Source organism: Cervus elaphus, chromosome 27, assembly GCF_910594005.1.
Source record: "Cervus elaphus chromosome 27, mCerEla1.1, whole genome shotgun sequence".
In the NCBI taxonomy this organism is placed as follows: domain Eukaryota; kingdom Metazoa; phylum Chordata; class Mammalia; order Artiodactyla; family Cervidae; genus Cervus; species Cervus elaphus.
The window spans coordinates 1,971,197-1,985,806 of NC_057841.1; positions in this window are offsets into that span (position 1 = coordinate 1,971,197).

Genomic DNA, 14,610 nt, shown 5'->3' on the forward strand with positions numbered 1-14,610 from the left:
TCCCTCTGGAGTTTGCAAAGGATGTGAGGCCTCCGGTCGCGATGAGGTGGGGAACTAGGTCTTTCTCTGTGGTCTCCACAGGGGATTCAGACATCCTTTCGTCTTGGGAGATGCAAGACGAGCCTGCATTCACGTCACTGCAGGGATATCCGGCCTCATTTCGAGTCAGGGCATCGGGGTGTCAATTCCACTGGAGGCCACAAAGTCAGGGTACCTCTCACATACCTGGAGCTGAGAGAAGCCTCCTCTTGAGGTGCTTGTGGTAAGGTGGTATTCCTCTGGAGTCGAAGCCAGAGACTAACCTCTCATCTCGAGTTGATTTGTGGTCCACGGAGCTCTTTCGTGTTGCTACAGTGACCTCAGGATCCCTCTAGCCTTGAAACAGTGTTCTTGGGCTTTCTCTGGAGTGACATCAAGGAAATCAAGGCTCCTTTCCTGTGAGATGTGCAACACGGCATTGCTCTGCACGCAGTGCAGGGGAATCGGGCCTCATCTCGCGGCGAGGGGGAAGTCTCATGGTTTTTCTCGAGGTGCGGCGGGAACCTGGGGTATATTCTCGAGTTAAGACGGGGATGGCCCTTCCACACACGTGTTTGTTCAGCGACGTCAGGACTCCTGCCTAGTTGCGAGGGACAACTCGGGATTCTCCCCGAGGCTTGGCAGGGCAAATGGGACGCCTCTCCAGCTGAGGCGCTAGACCATGTGTCCCTTTCCACGTGCCACAGGAATCCTGGGACTCCTATCAAGTTTCACGAGGAGTCAGGCATCGTCTCCTTTGGAGGCACTGATCTCCGGGTCCCTCTGGAGTTTGCAAAGGATGTGAGGCCTGCGGTCGCGATGAGGTGGGGAACTAGGTCTTTCTCTGTGGTCTCCACAGGGGATTCAGGCATCCTTTCGTCTTGGGAGATGCAAGACGAGCCTGCATTCAAGTCACTGCAGGGATATCCGGCCTTATTTTGAGTCAGGGCGTCGCGGTGTCCATTCCACTTGAGGCCGCAAACTCAGGGTCCCTCTCACATACCTAGAGCTGAGAGAAGCTTCCTCTTGTCGTGCTTGTGGTAAGGTGGTATTCCTCTGGAGTCAAAGCCAGGGACTAACCTCTCATCTCGAGTTGATTTTTGGTCCACGGAGCTTCTTCGTGTTGCTACAGTGACCTCAGGATCCCTCTAGCCTTGAAACAGTGTTCTTGGGCTTTCTCTGAAGTGCCATCAAGGAAATCAAGGCTCCTTTCCTGTGTGATGTGCAACACGGCATTGCTCTGCACGCAGTGCAGGGGATTCGGTCCTCATCGCGCGGCGAGGGGGAAGTCTCATGGTTTTTCTCGAGTTGCGGCGGGAACCTCGGGTATATTCTCGAGTTACATCGGCGATGGCCCTTCCACACACGTGTTTGTTCGGCGACGTCAGGAGTCCTGCCTAGGTGCGAGGGACAACTCGGGATTCTCCTCGAGGCTTGGCAGGGCAATTGGGACGCTTCTCCATATGAGGCGGGAGAACAAGGATCTCTTTCCACCTGCCACAGGAAACCTGGGACTCCGATCAACTTTCACGAGGAGTCAGGCATCATCTCCTTTGGAGTCACTGATCTTCGTGTCCCTCTGGAGTTTTCAAAGGATCTGAGGCCTCCGGTTGCGATGAGGTGGGGAACTAGGTCTTTCTCTGTGGTCTTCACAGGGGATTCAGAGATCCTTTCGTCTTGGGAGATGCAAGACGAGCCTGCATTCAAGTCACTGCAGGGATATCCGGCCTTATTTCGAGTCAGGGCATCGCGGTGTACATTCCACTTAAGGCCGCAAATTCAGGGTCCCTCTCACATACCTAGAGCTGAGAGAAGCCTCCTCTTGAGGTGCTTGTGGTAAGGTGGTATTCCTCTGGAGTCGAAGCCAGGGACTAACCTCTCATCTCGAGTTGATTTTTGGTCCACGGAGCTCTTTCGTCTTGCTACAGTGACCTCAGGATCCCTCTAGCCTTGAAACAGTGTTCTTGGGGTTTCTCTGGAGTGACATCAAGGAAATCAAGGCTCCTTCCCTGTGTGATGTGCAACACGGCATTGCTCTGCACGCAGTGCAGGGGAATCGGGCCTCATCTCGCGGCGAGGGGGAAGTCTCATGGTTTTTCTCGAGTTGCGGCGGGAACCTGGGGTATATTCTCGAGTTAAGACGGGGATGGCCCTTCCACACACGTGTTTGTTCAGCGACGTCCGGACTCCTGCCTAGTTGCGAGGGACAACTCGGGATTCTCCTCGAGGCTTGGTAGGGCAATTGGGACGCCTCTCCAGCTGAGGCGCTAGACCATGCGTCCCTTTCCAAGTGCCACAGGAATCCTGGGACTCCTATCAAGTTTCAAGAGGAGTCAGGCATCGTCTCCTTTGGAGGCACTGATCTCCGCGTCCCTCTGGAGTTTGCAAAGGATGTGAGGCCTCCGGTCGCGATGAGGTCCGGAACTAGGTCTTTCTCTGTGGTCTCCACAGGGGATTCAGGCAACCTTTCGTCTTGGGAGATACAAGACGAGCCTGCATTCAAGTCACTGCAGGGATATCCAGCCTTATTTCGAGTCAGGGCATCGCGGTGTCCATTCCACTTGAGGCCGCAAACTAAGGGTCCCTCTCACATACCTAGAGCTGAGAGAAGCCTCCTCTTGAGGTGCTTGTGGTAAGGTGGTATTCCTCTGGAGTCGAAGCCAGGGACTAACCTCTCATCTCGAGTTGATTTGTGGTCCACGGAGCTCTTTCGTGTTGCTACAGTGACCTCAGGATCCCTCTAGCCTTGAAACAGTGTTCTTGGGCTTTCTCTGGAGTGACATCAAGGAAATCAAGGCTCCTTTCCTGTGAGATGTGCAACACGGCATTGCTCTGCACGCAGTGCACGGGAATCGGGCCTCATCTCGCGGCGAGGGGGAAGTCTCATGGTTTTTCTCGAGTTGCGGCGGGAACCTGGGGTATAATCTCGAGTTAAGACGGGGATGGCCCTTCCACACACGTGTTTGTTCAGCGACGTCAGGACTCCTGCCTAGTTGCGAGGGTCAACTCGGGATTCTCCCCGAGGCTTGGCAGGGCAAATGGGACGCCTCTCCAGCTGAGGCGCTAGACCATGTGTTCCTTTCCACGTGCCACAGGAATCCTGGGACTCCTATCATGTTTCACGAGGAGTCAGGCATCGTCTCCTTTGGAGGCACTGATCTCCGCGTCCCTCTGGAGTTTTCAAAGGATGTGAGGCCTCCGGTCGCGAATAGGTGGGGAACTAGGTCTTTCTCTGTGGTCTCCACAGGGGATTCAGACATCCTTTCGTCTTGGGAGATGCAAGACGAGCCTGCATTCAAGTCACTGCAGGGATATCCGGTCTTATTTCGAGTCAGGGCATTGCGGTGTCCATTCAACTTGAGGTTGCAAACTCTGGGTCCCTCTCACATACCTAGAGCTGAAAGAAGCCTCCTCTTGAGGTGCTTGTGGTAAGGTGGTATTCCTCTGGAGTCGAAGCCAGGGACTAACCTCTCATCTCTAGTTGATTCTTGGTCCACGGAGCTCTTTCGTGTTGCTCCAGTGACCTCAGGATCCCTCTAGCCTTGAAACAGTGTTCTTGGGGTTTCTCTGGAGTGCCATCAAGGAAATCAAGGCTCCTTTCCTGTGTGGTGTGCAACACGGCATTGCTTTGCACGCAGTGCACGGGAATCGGGCCTCATCTCGCGGCGAGGGGGAAGTCTCATGGTTTTTCTCGAGTTGAGGCGGGACCCTGGGGTATATTCTCGAGTTACGACGGGGATGGCCCTTCCACACACGTGTTTGTTCAGCGACGTCAGGACTCCTGCCTAGTTGCGAGAGACAACTCGGGATTCTCCTCGAGGCTTGGCAGGGCAATTGGGAAGCCTCTCCAGCTGAGGCGGGAGACCAAGGGTCCCTTTCCACGTGCCACAGGAATCCTGGGACTCCTATCAAGTTTCACGAGGAGTCAGGCATCGTCTCCTTTGGAGGCACTGATCTCCGCGTCCCTGTGGAGTTTTCAAAGGATGTGAGGCCTCTGGTCGCGATGAGGTGGGGAACTAGGTCTTTCTCTGTGGTCTCCACAGGGGATTCAGACATCCTTTCGTCTTGGGAGATGCAAGACGAGCCTGCATTCACGTCACTGCAGGGATATCCGGCCTCATTTCGAGTCAGGGCATCGGGGTGTCAATTCCACTGGAGGCCACAAATTCAGGGTCCCTCTCACATACCTAGAGCTGAGAGAAGCCTCCTCTTGAGGTGCTTGTGGTAAGGTGGTATTCCTCTGGAGTCGAAGCCAGGGACTAACCTCTCATCTCGAGTTGATTTTTGGTCCACGGAGCTCTTTCGTCTTGCTACAGTGACCTCAGGATCCCTCTAGCCTTGAAACAGTGTTCTTGGGCGTTCTCTGGAGTGCCATCAAGGAAATCAAGGCTCCTTTCCTGTGTGATGTGCAACACGGCATTGCTCTGCACGCAGTGCAGGGGAATCGGGCCTCATCTCGCGGCGAGGGGGAAGTCTCATGGTTTTTCTCGAGTTGCGGCGGGAACCTGGGGTATATTCTCGAGTTACGACGGGGATGGCCCTTCCACACACGTGTTTGTTCAGCGACGTCCGGACTCCTGCCTAGTTGCGAGGGACAACTCGGGATTCTCCTCGAGGCTTGGTAGGGCAATTGGGACGCCTCTCCAGCTGAGGCGCTAGACCATGCGTCCCTTTCCAAGTGCCACAGGAATCCTGGGACTCCTATCAAGTTTCAAGAGGAGTCAGGCATCGTCTCCTTTGGAGGCACTGATCTCCGCGTCCCTCTGGAGTTTGCAAAGGATGTGAGGCCTCCGGTCGCGATGAGGTGGGGAACTAGGTCTTTCTCTGTGGTCTCCACAAGGGATTCAGGCAACCTTTCGTCTTGGGAGATACAAGACGAGCCTGCATTCAAGTCACTGCAGGGATATCCAGCCTTATTTCGAGTCAGGGCATCGCGGTGTCCATTCCACTTGAGACCGCAAACTAAGGGTCCCTCTCACATACCTAGAGCTGAGAGAAGCCTCCTCTTGAGGTGCTTGTGGTAAGGTGGTATTCCTCTGGAGTCGAAGCCAGAGACTAACCCCTCAACTCGAGTTGATTTTTGGTCCAGGGAGCACTTTCGTGTTTCTACAGTGACCTCAGGATCCCTCCAGCCTTGAAACAGTGTTCTTGGGGTTTCTCTGGAGTGCCATCAAGGAAATCAAGGCTCCTTTTTTGTGTGATGTGCAACACGGCATTGCTCTGCACGCAGTGCAGGGGAATCGGGCCTCATCTCGCGGCGAATGGGAAGTCTCATGGTTTTTCTCGAGTTGCGGCGGGAACCTGGGGTATATTCTCGAGTTACGACGGGGATGGCCCTTCCACACACGTGTTTGTTCAGCGTCGTCAGGACTCCTGCCTAGTTGCGAGGGACAACTCGGGATTCTCCTCGAGGCTTGGCAGGGCAATTGGGAAGCCTCTCCAGCTGAGGCGGGAGAGCAAGTCTCCCTTTCCCCGTGCCACAGGCATCCTGGGACTCCTATCAAGTTTCAAGAGGAGTCAGGCATCGTCTCCTTTGGAGGCACTGATCTCCGCGTCCCTCTGGAGTTTGCAAAGGATGTGAGGCCTCCGGTCGGGATGAGGTGGGGAACTAGGTCTTTCTCTGTGGTCTCCACAGGGGATTCAGACATCCTTTCGTCTTGGGAGATGCAAGACGAGCCTGCATTCACGTCACTGCAGGGATATCCGGCCTCATTTCGAGTCAGGGCATCGGGGTGTCAATTCCACTGGAGGCCACAAAGTCAGGGTACCTCTCACATACCTGGAGCTGAGAGAAGCCTCCTCTTGAGGTGCTTGTGGTAAGGTGGTATTCCTCTGGAGTCGAAGCCAGAGACTAACCTCTCATCTCGAGTTGATTTGTGGTCCACGGAGCTCTTTCGTGTTGCTACAGTGACCTCAGGATCCCTCTAGCCTTGAAACAGTGTTCTTGGGCTTTCTCTGGAGTGACATCAAGGAAATCAAGGCTCCTTTCCTGTGAGATGTGCAACACGGCATTGCTCTGCACGCAGTGCAGGGGAATCGGGCCTCATCTCGCGGCGAGGCGGAAGTCTCATGGTTTTTCTCGAGGTGCGGCGGGAACCTGGGGTATATTCTCGAGTTAAGACGGGGATGGCCCTTCCACACACGTGTTTGTTCAGCGACGTCAGGACTCCTGCCTAGTTGCGAGGGACAACTCGGGATTCTCCCCGAGGCTTGGCAGGGCAAATGGGACGCCTCTCCAGCTGAGGCGCTAGACCATGTGTCCCTTTCCACGTGCCACAGGAATCCTGGGACTCCTATCAAGTTTCACGAGGAGTCAGGCATCGTCTCCTTTGGAGGCACTGATCTCCGGGTCCCTCTGGAGTTTGCAAAGGATGTGAGGCCTGTGGTCGCGATGAGGTGGGGAACTAGGTCTTTCTCTGTGGTCTCCACAGGGGATTCAGGCATCCTTTCGTCTTGGGAGATGCAAGACGAGCCTGCATTCAAGTCACTGCAGGGATATCCGGCCTTATTTTGAGTCAGGGCGTCGCGGTGTCCATTCCACTTGAGGCCGCAAACTCAGGGTCCCTCTCACATACCTAGAGCTGAGAGAAGCTTCCTCTTGTCGTGCTTGTGGTAAGGTGGTATTCCTCTGGAGTCAAAGCCAGGGACTAACCTCTCATCTCGAGTTGATTTTTGGTCCACGGAGCTTCTTCGTGTTGCTACAGTGACCTCAGGATCCCTCTAGCCTTGAAACAGTGTTCTTGGGCTTTCTCTGAAGTGCCATCAAGGAAATCAAGGCTCCTTTCCTGTGTGATGTGCAACACGGCATTGCTCTGCACGCAGTGCAGGGGATTCGGTCCTCATCGCGCGGCGAGGGGGAAGTCTCATGGTTTTTCTCGAGTTGCGGCGGGAACCTCGGGTATATTCTCGAGTTACATCGGCGATGGCCCTTCCACACACGTGTTTGTTCGGCGACGTCAGGAGTCCTGCCTAGGTGCGAGGGACAACTCGGGATTCTCCTCGAGGCTTGGCAGGGCAATTGGGACGCTTCTCCATATGAGGCGGGAGAACAAGGATCTCTTTCCACCTGCCACAGGAAACCTGGGACTCCGATCAACTTTCACGAGGAGTCAGGCATCATCTCCTTTGGAGTCACTGATCTTCGTGTCCCTCTGGAGTTTTCAAAGGATCTGAGGCCTCCGGTTGCGATGAGGTGGGGAACTAGGTCTTTCTCTGTGGTCTTCACAGGGGATTCAGAGATCCTTTCGTCTTGGGAGATGCAAGACGAGCCTGCATTCAAGTCACTGCAGGGATATCCGGCCTTATTTCGAGTCAGGGCATCGCGGTGTACATTCCACTTAAGGCCGCAAATTCAGGGTCCCTCTCACATACCTAGAGCTGAGAGAAGCCTCCTCTTGAGGTGCTTGTGGTAAGGTGGTATTCCTCTGGAGTCGAAGCCAGGGACTAACCTCTCATCTCGAGTTGATTTTTGGTCCACGGAGCTCTTTCGTCTTGCTACAGTGACCTCAGGATCCCTCTAGCCTTGAAACAGTGTTCTTGGGGTTTCTCTGGAGTGACATCAAGGAAATCAAGGCTCCTTTCCTGTGTGATGTGCAACACGGCATTGCTCTGCACGCAGTGCAGGGGAATCGGGCCTCATCTCGCGGCGAGGGGGAAGTCTCATGGTTTTTCTCGAGTTGCGGCGGGAACCTGGGGTATATTCTCGAGTTAAGACGGGGATGGCCCTTCCACACACGTGTTTGTTCAGCGACGTCCGGACTCCTGCCTAGTTGCGAGGGACAACTCGGGATTCTCCTCGAGGCTTGGTAGGGCAATTGGGACGCCTCTCCAGCTGAGGCGCTAGACCATGCGTCCCTTTCCAAGTGCCACAGGAATCCTGGGACTCCTATCAAGTTTCAAGAGGAGTCAGGCATCGTCTCCTTTGGAGGCACTGATCTCCGCGTCCCTCTGGAGTTTGCAAAGGATGTGAGGCCTCCGGTCGCGATGAGGTCCGGAACTAGGTCTTTCTCTGTGGTCTCCACAGGGGATTCAGGCAACCTTTCGTCTTGGGAGATACAAGACGAGCCTGCATTCAAGTCACTGCAGGGATATCCAGCCTTATTTCGAGTCAGGGCATCGCGGTGTCCATTCCACTTGAGGCCGCAAACTAAGGGTCCCTCTCACATACCTAGAGCTGAGAGAAGCCTCCTCTTGAGGTGCTTGTGGTAAGGTGGTATTCCTCTGGAGTCGAAGCCAGGGACTAACCTCTCATCTCGAGTTGATTTGTGGTCCACGGAGCTCTTTCGTGTTGCTACAGTGACCTCAGGATCCCTCTAGCCTTGAAACAGTGTTCTTGGGCTTTCTCTGGAGTGACATCAAGGAAATCAAGGCTCCTTTCCTGTGAGATGTGCAACACGGCATTGCTCTGCACGCAGTGCACGGGAATCGGGCCTCATCTCGCGGCGAGGGGGAAGTCTCATGGTTTTTCTCGAGTTGCGGCGGGAACCTGGGGTATAATCTCGAGTTAAGACGGGGATGGCCCTTCCACACACGTGTTTGTTCAGCGACGTCAGGACTCCTGCCTAGTTGCGAGGGTCAACTCGGGATTCTCCCCGAGGCTTGGCAGGGCAAATGGGACGCCTCTCCAGCTGAGGCGCTAGACCATGTGTTCCTTTCCACGTGCCACAGGAATCCTGGGACTCCTATCATGTTTCACGAGGAGTCAGGCATCGTCTCCTTTGGAGGCACTGATCTCCGCGTCCCTCTGGAGTTTTCAAAGGATGTGAGGCCTCCGGTCGCGAATAGGTGGGGAACTAGGTCTTTCTCTGTGGTCTCCACAGGGGATTCAGACATCCTTTCGTCTTGGGAGATGCAAGACGAGCCTGCATTCAAGTCACTGCAGGGATATCCGGTCTTATTTCGAGTCAGGGCATTGCGGTGTCCATTCAACTTGAGGTTGCAAACTCTGGGTCCCTCTCACATACCTAGAGCTGAAAGAAGCCTCCTCTTGAGGTGCTTGTGGTAAGGTGGTATTCCTCTGGAGTCGAAGCCAGGGACTAACCTCTCATCTCTAGTTGATTCTTGGTCCACGGAGCTCTTTCGTGTTGCTCCAGTGACCTCAGGATCCCTCTAGCCTTGAAACAGTGTTCTTGGGGTTTCTCTGGAGTGCCATCAAGGAAATCAAGGCTCCTTTCCTGTGTGGTGTGCAACACGGCATTGCTTTGCACGCAGTGCAGGGGATTCGGGCCTCATCGCGAGGCGAGGGGGAAGTCTCATGGTTTTTCTCGAGTTGCGGCGGGAACCTCGGGTATATTCTCGAGTTACATCGGCGATGGCCCTTCCACACACGTGTTTGTTCAGCGACGTCAGGACTCCTGCCTAGGTGCGAGGGACAACTCGGGATTCTCCTCGAGGCTTGGCAGGGCAATTGGGACGCTTCTCCAGATGAGGCGGGAGAACAAGGGTCCCTTTCCACGTGCCACAGGAATCCTGGGACTCCTATCAACTTTCACGAGGAGTCAGGCATCATCTCCTTTGGAGGCACTGATCTTCGCGTCCCTCTGGAGTTTTCAAAGGATCTGAGGCCTCCGGTTGCGATGAGGTGGGGAACTAGGTCTTTCTCTGTGGTCTTCACAGGGGATTCAGAGATCCTTTCGTCTTTTGAGATGCAAGACGAGCCTGCATTCAAGTCACTGCAGGGATATCCGGCCTTATTTCGAGTCAGGGCATCGGGGTGTCCATTCCACTTGAGGCCGCAAACTAAGGTCCCTCTCACATACCTAGAGCTGAGAGAAGCCTCCTCTTGAGGTGCTTGTGGTAAGGTGGTATTCCTCTGGAGTCGAAGCCAGGGACTAACCTCTCATCTCTAGTTGATTCTTGGTCCACGGAGCTCTTTCGTGTTGCTCCAGTGACCTCAGGATCCCTCTAGCCTTGAAACAGTGTTCTTGGGGTTTCTCTGGAGTGCCATCAAGGAAATCAAGGCTCCTTTCCTGTGTGATGTGAAACACGGCATTGCTTTGCACGCAGTGCACGGGAATCGGGCCTCATCTCGCGGCGAGGGGGAAGTCTCATGGTTTTTCTCGAGTTGAGGCGGGACCCTGGGGTATATTCTCGAGTTACGACGGGGATGGCCCTTCCACACACGTGTTTGTTCAGCGACGTCAGGACTCCTGCCTAGTTGCGAGAGACAACTCGGGATTCTCCTCGAGGCTTGGCAGGGCAATTGGGAAGCCTCTCCAGCTGAGGCGGGAGACCAAGGGTCCCTTTCCACGTGCCACAGGAATCCTGGGACTCCTATCAAGTTTCACGAGGAGTCAGGCATCGTCTCCTTTGGAGGCACTGATCTCCGCGTCCCTGTGGAGTTTTCAAAGGATGTGAGGCCTCTGGTCGCGATGAGGTGGGGAACTAGGTCTTTCTCTGTGGTCTCCACAGGGGATTCAGACATCTTTTCGTCTTGGGAGATGCAAGACGAGCCTGCATTCACGTCACTGCAGGGATATCCGGCCTCATTTCGAGTCAGGGCATCGGGGTGTCAATTCCACTGGAGGCCACAAAGTCAGGGTACCTCTCACATACCTAGAGCTGAGAGAAGCCTCCTCTTGAGGTGCTTGTGGTAAGGTGGTATTTCTCTGGAGTCGAAGCCAGGGACTAACCTCTCATCTCGAGTTGATTTGTGGTCCACGGAGCTCTTTCGTGTTGCTACAGTGACCTCAGGATCCCTCTAACCTTGAAACAGTGTTCTTGGGCTTTCTCTGGAGTGACATCAAGGAAATCAAGGCTCCTTTCCTGTGAGATGTGGAACACGGCATTGCTCTGCACGCAGTGCAGGGGAATCGGGCCTCATCTCGCGGCGAGGGGGAAGTCTCATGGTTTTTCTCGAGTTGCGGCGGGAACCTGGGGTATATTCTCGAGTTACATCGGCGATGGCCCTTCCACACACGTGTTTCTTCAGCGACGTCAGGACTCCTGCCTAGGTGCGAGGGACAACTCGGGATTCTCCTCGAGGCTTGGCAGGGCAATTGGGACGCTTCTCCAGATGAGGCGGGAGAACGAGGATCCCTTTCCACGTGCCACAGGAATCCTGGGACTCCGATCAACTTTCACGAGGAGTCAGGCATCATCTCCTTTGGAGGCACTGATCTTCGCGTCCCTCTGGAGTTTTCAAAGGATCTGAGGCCTCCGGTTGCGATGAGGTGGGGAACTAGGTCTTTCTCTGTGGTCTTCACAGGGGATTCAGAGATCCTTTCGTCTTGGGAGATGCAAGACGAGCCTGCATTCAAGTCACTGCAGGGATATCCGGCCTTATTTCGAGTCAGGGCATCGCGGTGTCCATTCCACTTGAGGCCGCAAATTCAGGGTCCCTCTCACATACCTAGAGCTGAGAGAAGCCTCCTCTTGAGGTGCTTGTGGTAAGGTGGTATTCCTCTGGAGTCGAAGCCAGGGACTAACCTCTCATCTCGAGTTGATTTTTGGTCCACGGAGCTCTTTCGTCTTGCTACAGTGACCTCAGGATCCCTCTAGCCTTGAAACAGTGTTCTTGGGCGTTCTCTGGAGTGCCATCAAGGAAATCAAGGCTCCTTTCCTGTGTGATGTGCAACACGGCATTGCTCTGCACGCAGTGCAGGGGAATCGGGCCTCATCTCGCGGCGAGGGGGAAGTCTCATGGTTTTTCTCGAGTTGCGGCGGGAACCTGGGGTATATTCTCGAGTTAAGACGGGGATGGCCCTTCCACACACGTGTTTGTTCAGCGACGTCCGGACTCCTGCCTAGTTGCGAGGGACAACTCGGGATTCTCCTCGAGGCTTGGTAGGGCAATTGGGACGCCTCTCCAGCTGAGGCGCTAGACCATGCGTCCCTTTCCAAGTGCCACAGGAATCCTGGGACTCCTATCAAGTTTCAAGAGGAGTCAGGCATCGTCTCCTTTGGAGGCACTGATCTCCGCGTCCCTCTGGAGTTTGCAAAGGATGTGAGGCCTCCGGTCGCGATGAGGTGGGGAACTAGGTCTTTCTCTGTGGTCTCCACAAGGGATTCAGGCAACCTTTCGTCTTGGGAGATACAAGACGAGCCTGCATTCAAGTCACTGCAGGGATATCCAGCCTTATTTCGAGTCAGGGCATCGCGGTGTCCATTCCACTTGAGACCGCAAACTAAGGGTCCCTCTCACATACCTAGAGCTGAGAGAAGCCTCCTCTTGAGGTGCTTGTGGTAAGGTGGTATTCCTCTGGAGTCGAAGCCAGAGACTAACCCCTCAACTCGAGTTGATTTTTGGTCCAGGGAGCACTTTCGTGTTTCTACAGTGACCTCAGGATCCCTCCAGCCTTGAAACAGTGTTCTTGGGGTTTCTCTGGAGTGCCATCAAGGAAATCAAGGCTCCTTTTTTGTGTGATGTGCAACACGGCATTGCTCTGCACGCAGTGCAGGGGAATCGGGCCTCATCTCGCGGCGAATGGGAAGTCTCATGGTTTTTCTCGAGTTGCGGCGGGAACCTGGGGTATATTCTCGAGTTACGACGGGGATGGCCCTTCCACACACGTGTTTGTTCAGCGTCGTCAGGACTCCTGCCTAGTTGCGAGGGACAACTCGGGATTCTCCTCGAGGCTTGGCAGGGCAATTGGGAAGCCTCTCCAGCTGAGGCGGGAGAGCAAGTCTCCCTTCCCCCGTGCCACAGGCATCCTGGGACTCCTATCAAGTTTCAAGAGGAGTCAGGCATCGTCTCCTTTGGAGGCACTGATCTCCGCGTCCCTCTGGAGTTTGCAAAGGATGTGAGGCCTCCGGTCGCGATGAGGTGGGGAACTAGGTCTTTCTCTGTGGTCTCCACAGGGGATTCAGACATCCTTTCGTCTTGGGAGATGCAAGACGAGCCTGCATTCACGTCACTGCAGGGATATCCGGCCTCATTTCGAGTCAGGGCATCGGGGTGTCAATTCCACTGGAGGCCACAAAGTCAGGGTACCTCTCACATACCTGGAGCTGAGAGAAGCCTCCTCTTGAGGTGCTTGTGGTAAGGTGGTATTCCTCTGGAGTCGAAGCCAGAGACTAACCTCTCATCTCGAGTTGATTTGTGGTCCACGGAGCTCTTTCGTGTTGCTACAGTGACCTCAGGATCCCTCTAGCCTTGAAACAGTGTTCTTGGGCTTTCTCTGGAGTGACATCAAGGAAATCAAGGCTCCTTTCCTGTGAGATGTGCAACACGGCATTGCTCTGCACGCAGTGCACGGGAATCGGGCCTCATCTCGCGGCGAGGGGGAAGTCTCATGGTTTTTCTCGAGTTGCGGCGGGAACCTGGGGTATAATCTCGAGTTAAGACGGGGATGGCCCTTCCACACACGTGTTTGTTCAGCGACGTCAGGACTCCTGCCTAGTTGCGAGGGTCAACTCGGGATTCTCCCCGAGGCTTGGCAGGGCAAATGGGACGCCTCTCCAGCTGAGGCGCTAGACCATGTGTTCCTTTCCACGTGCCACAGGAATCCTGGGACTCCTATCAAGTTTCACGAGGAGTCAGGCATCGTCTCCTTTGGAGGCACTGATCTCCGGGTCCCTCTGGAGTTTGCAAAGGATGTGAGGCCTGCGGTCGCGATGAGGTGGGGAACTAGGTCTTTCTCTGTGGTCTCCACAGGGGATTCAGGCATCCTTTCGTCTTGGGAGATGCAAGACGAGCCTGCATTCAAGTCACTGCAGGGATATCCGGCCTTATTTTGAGTCAGGGCGTCGCGGTGTCCATTCCACTTGAGGCCGCACACTCAGGGTCCCTCTCACATACCTAGAGCTGAGAGAAGCTTCCTCTTGTGGTGCTTGTGGTAAGGTGGTATTCGTCTGGAGTCAAAGCCAGGGACTAACCTCTCATCTCGAGTTGATTTGTGGTCCACGGAGCTTCTTCGTGTTGCTACAGTGACCTCAGGATTCCTCTAGCCTTGAAACAGTGTTCTTGGGCTTTCTCTGAAGTGCCATCAAGGAAATCAAGGCTCCTTTCCTGTGTGATGTGCAACACGGCATTTCTCTGCACGCAGTGCAGGGGATTCGGGCCTCATCGCGAGGCGAGGGGGAAGTCTCATGGTTTTTCTCGAGTTGCGGCGGGAACCTCGGGTATATTCTCGAGTTACATCGGCGATGGCCCTTCCACACACGTGTTTGTTCAGCGACGTCAGGACTCCTGCCTAGGTGCGAGGGACAACTCGGGATTCTCCTCGAGGCTTGGCAGGGCAATTGGGACGCTTCTCCAGATGAGGCGGGAGAACAAGGGTCCCTTTCCACGTGCCACAGGAATCCTGGGACTCCGATCAACTTTCACGAGGAGTCAGGCATCATCTCCTTTGGAGGCACTGATCTTCGCGTCCCTCTGGAGTTTTCAAAGGATCTGAGGCCTCCGGTTGCGATGAGGTGGGGAACTAGGTCTTTCTCTGTGGTCTTCACAGGGGATTCAGAGATCCTTTCGTCTTTTGAGATGCAAGACGAGCCTGCATTCAAGTCACTGCAGGGATATCCGGCCTTATTTCGAGTCAGGGCATCGGGGTGTCCATTCCACTTGAGGCCGCAAACTAAGGTCCCTCTCACATACCTAGAGCTGAGAGAAGCCTCCTCTTGAGGTGCTTGTGGTAAGGTGGTATTCCTCTGGAG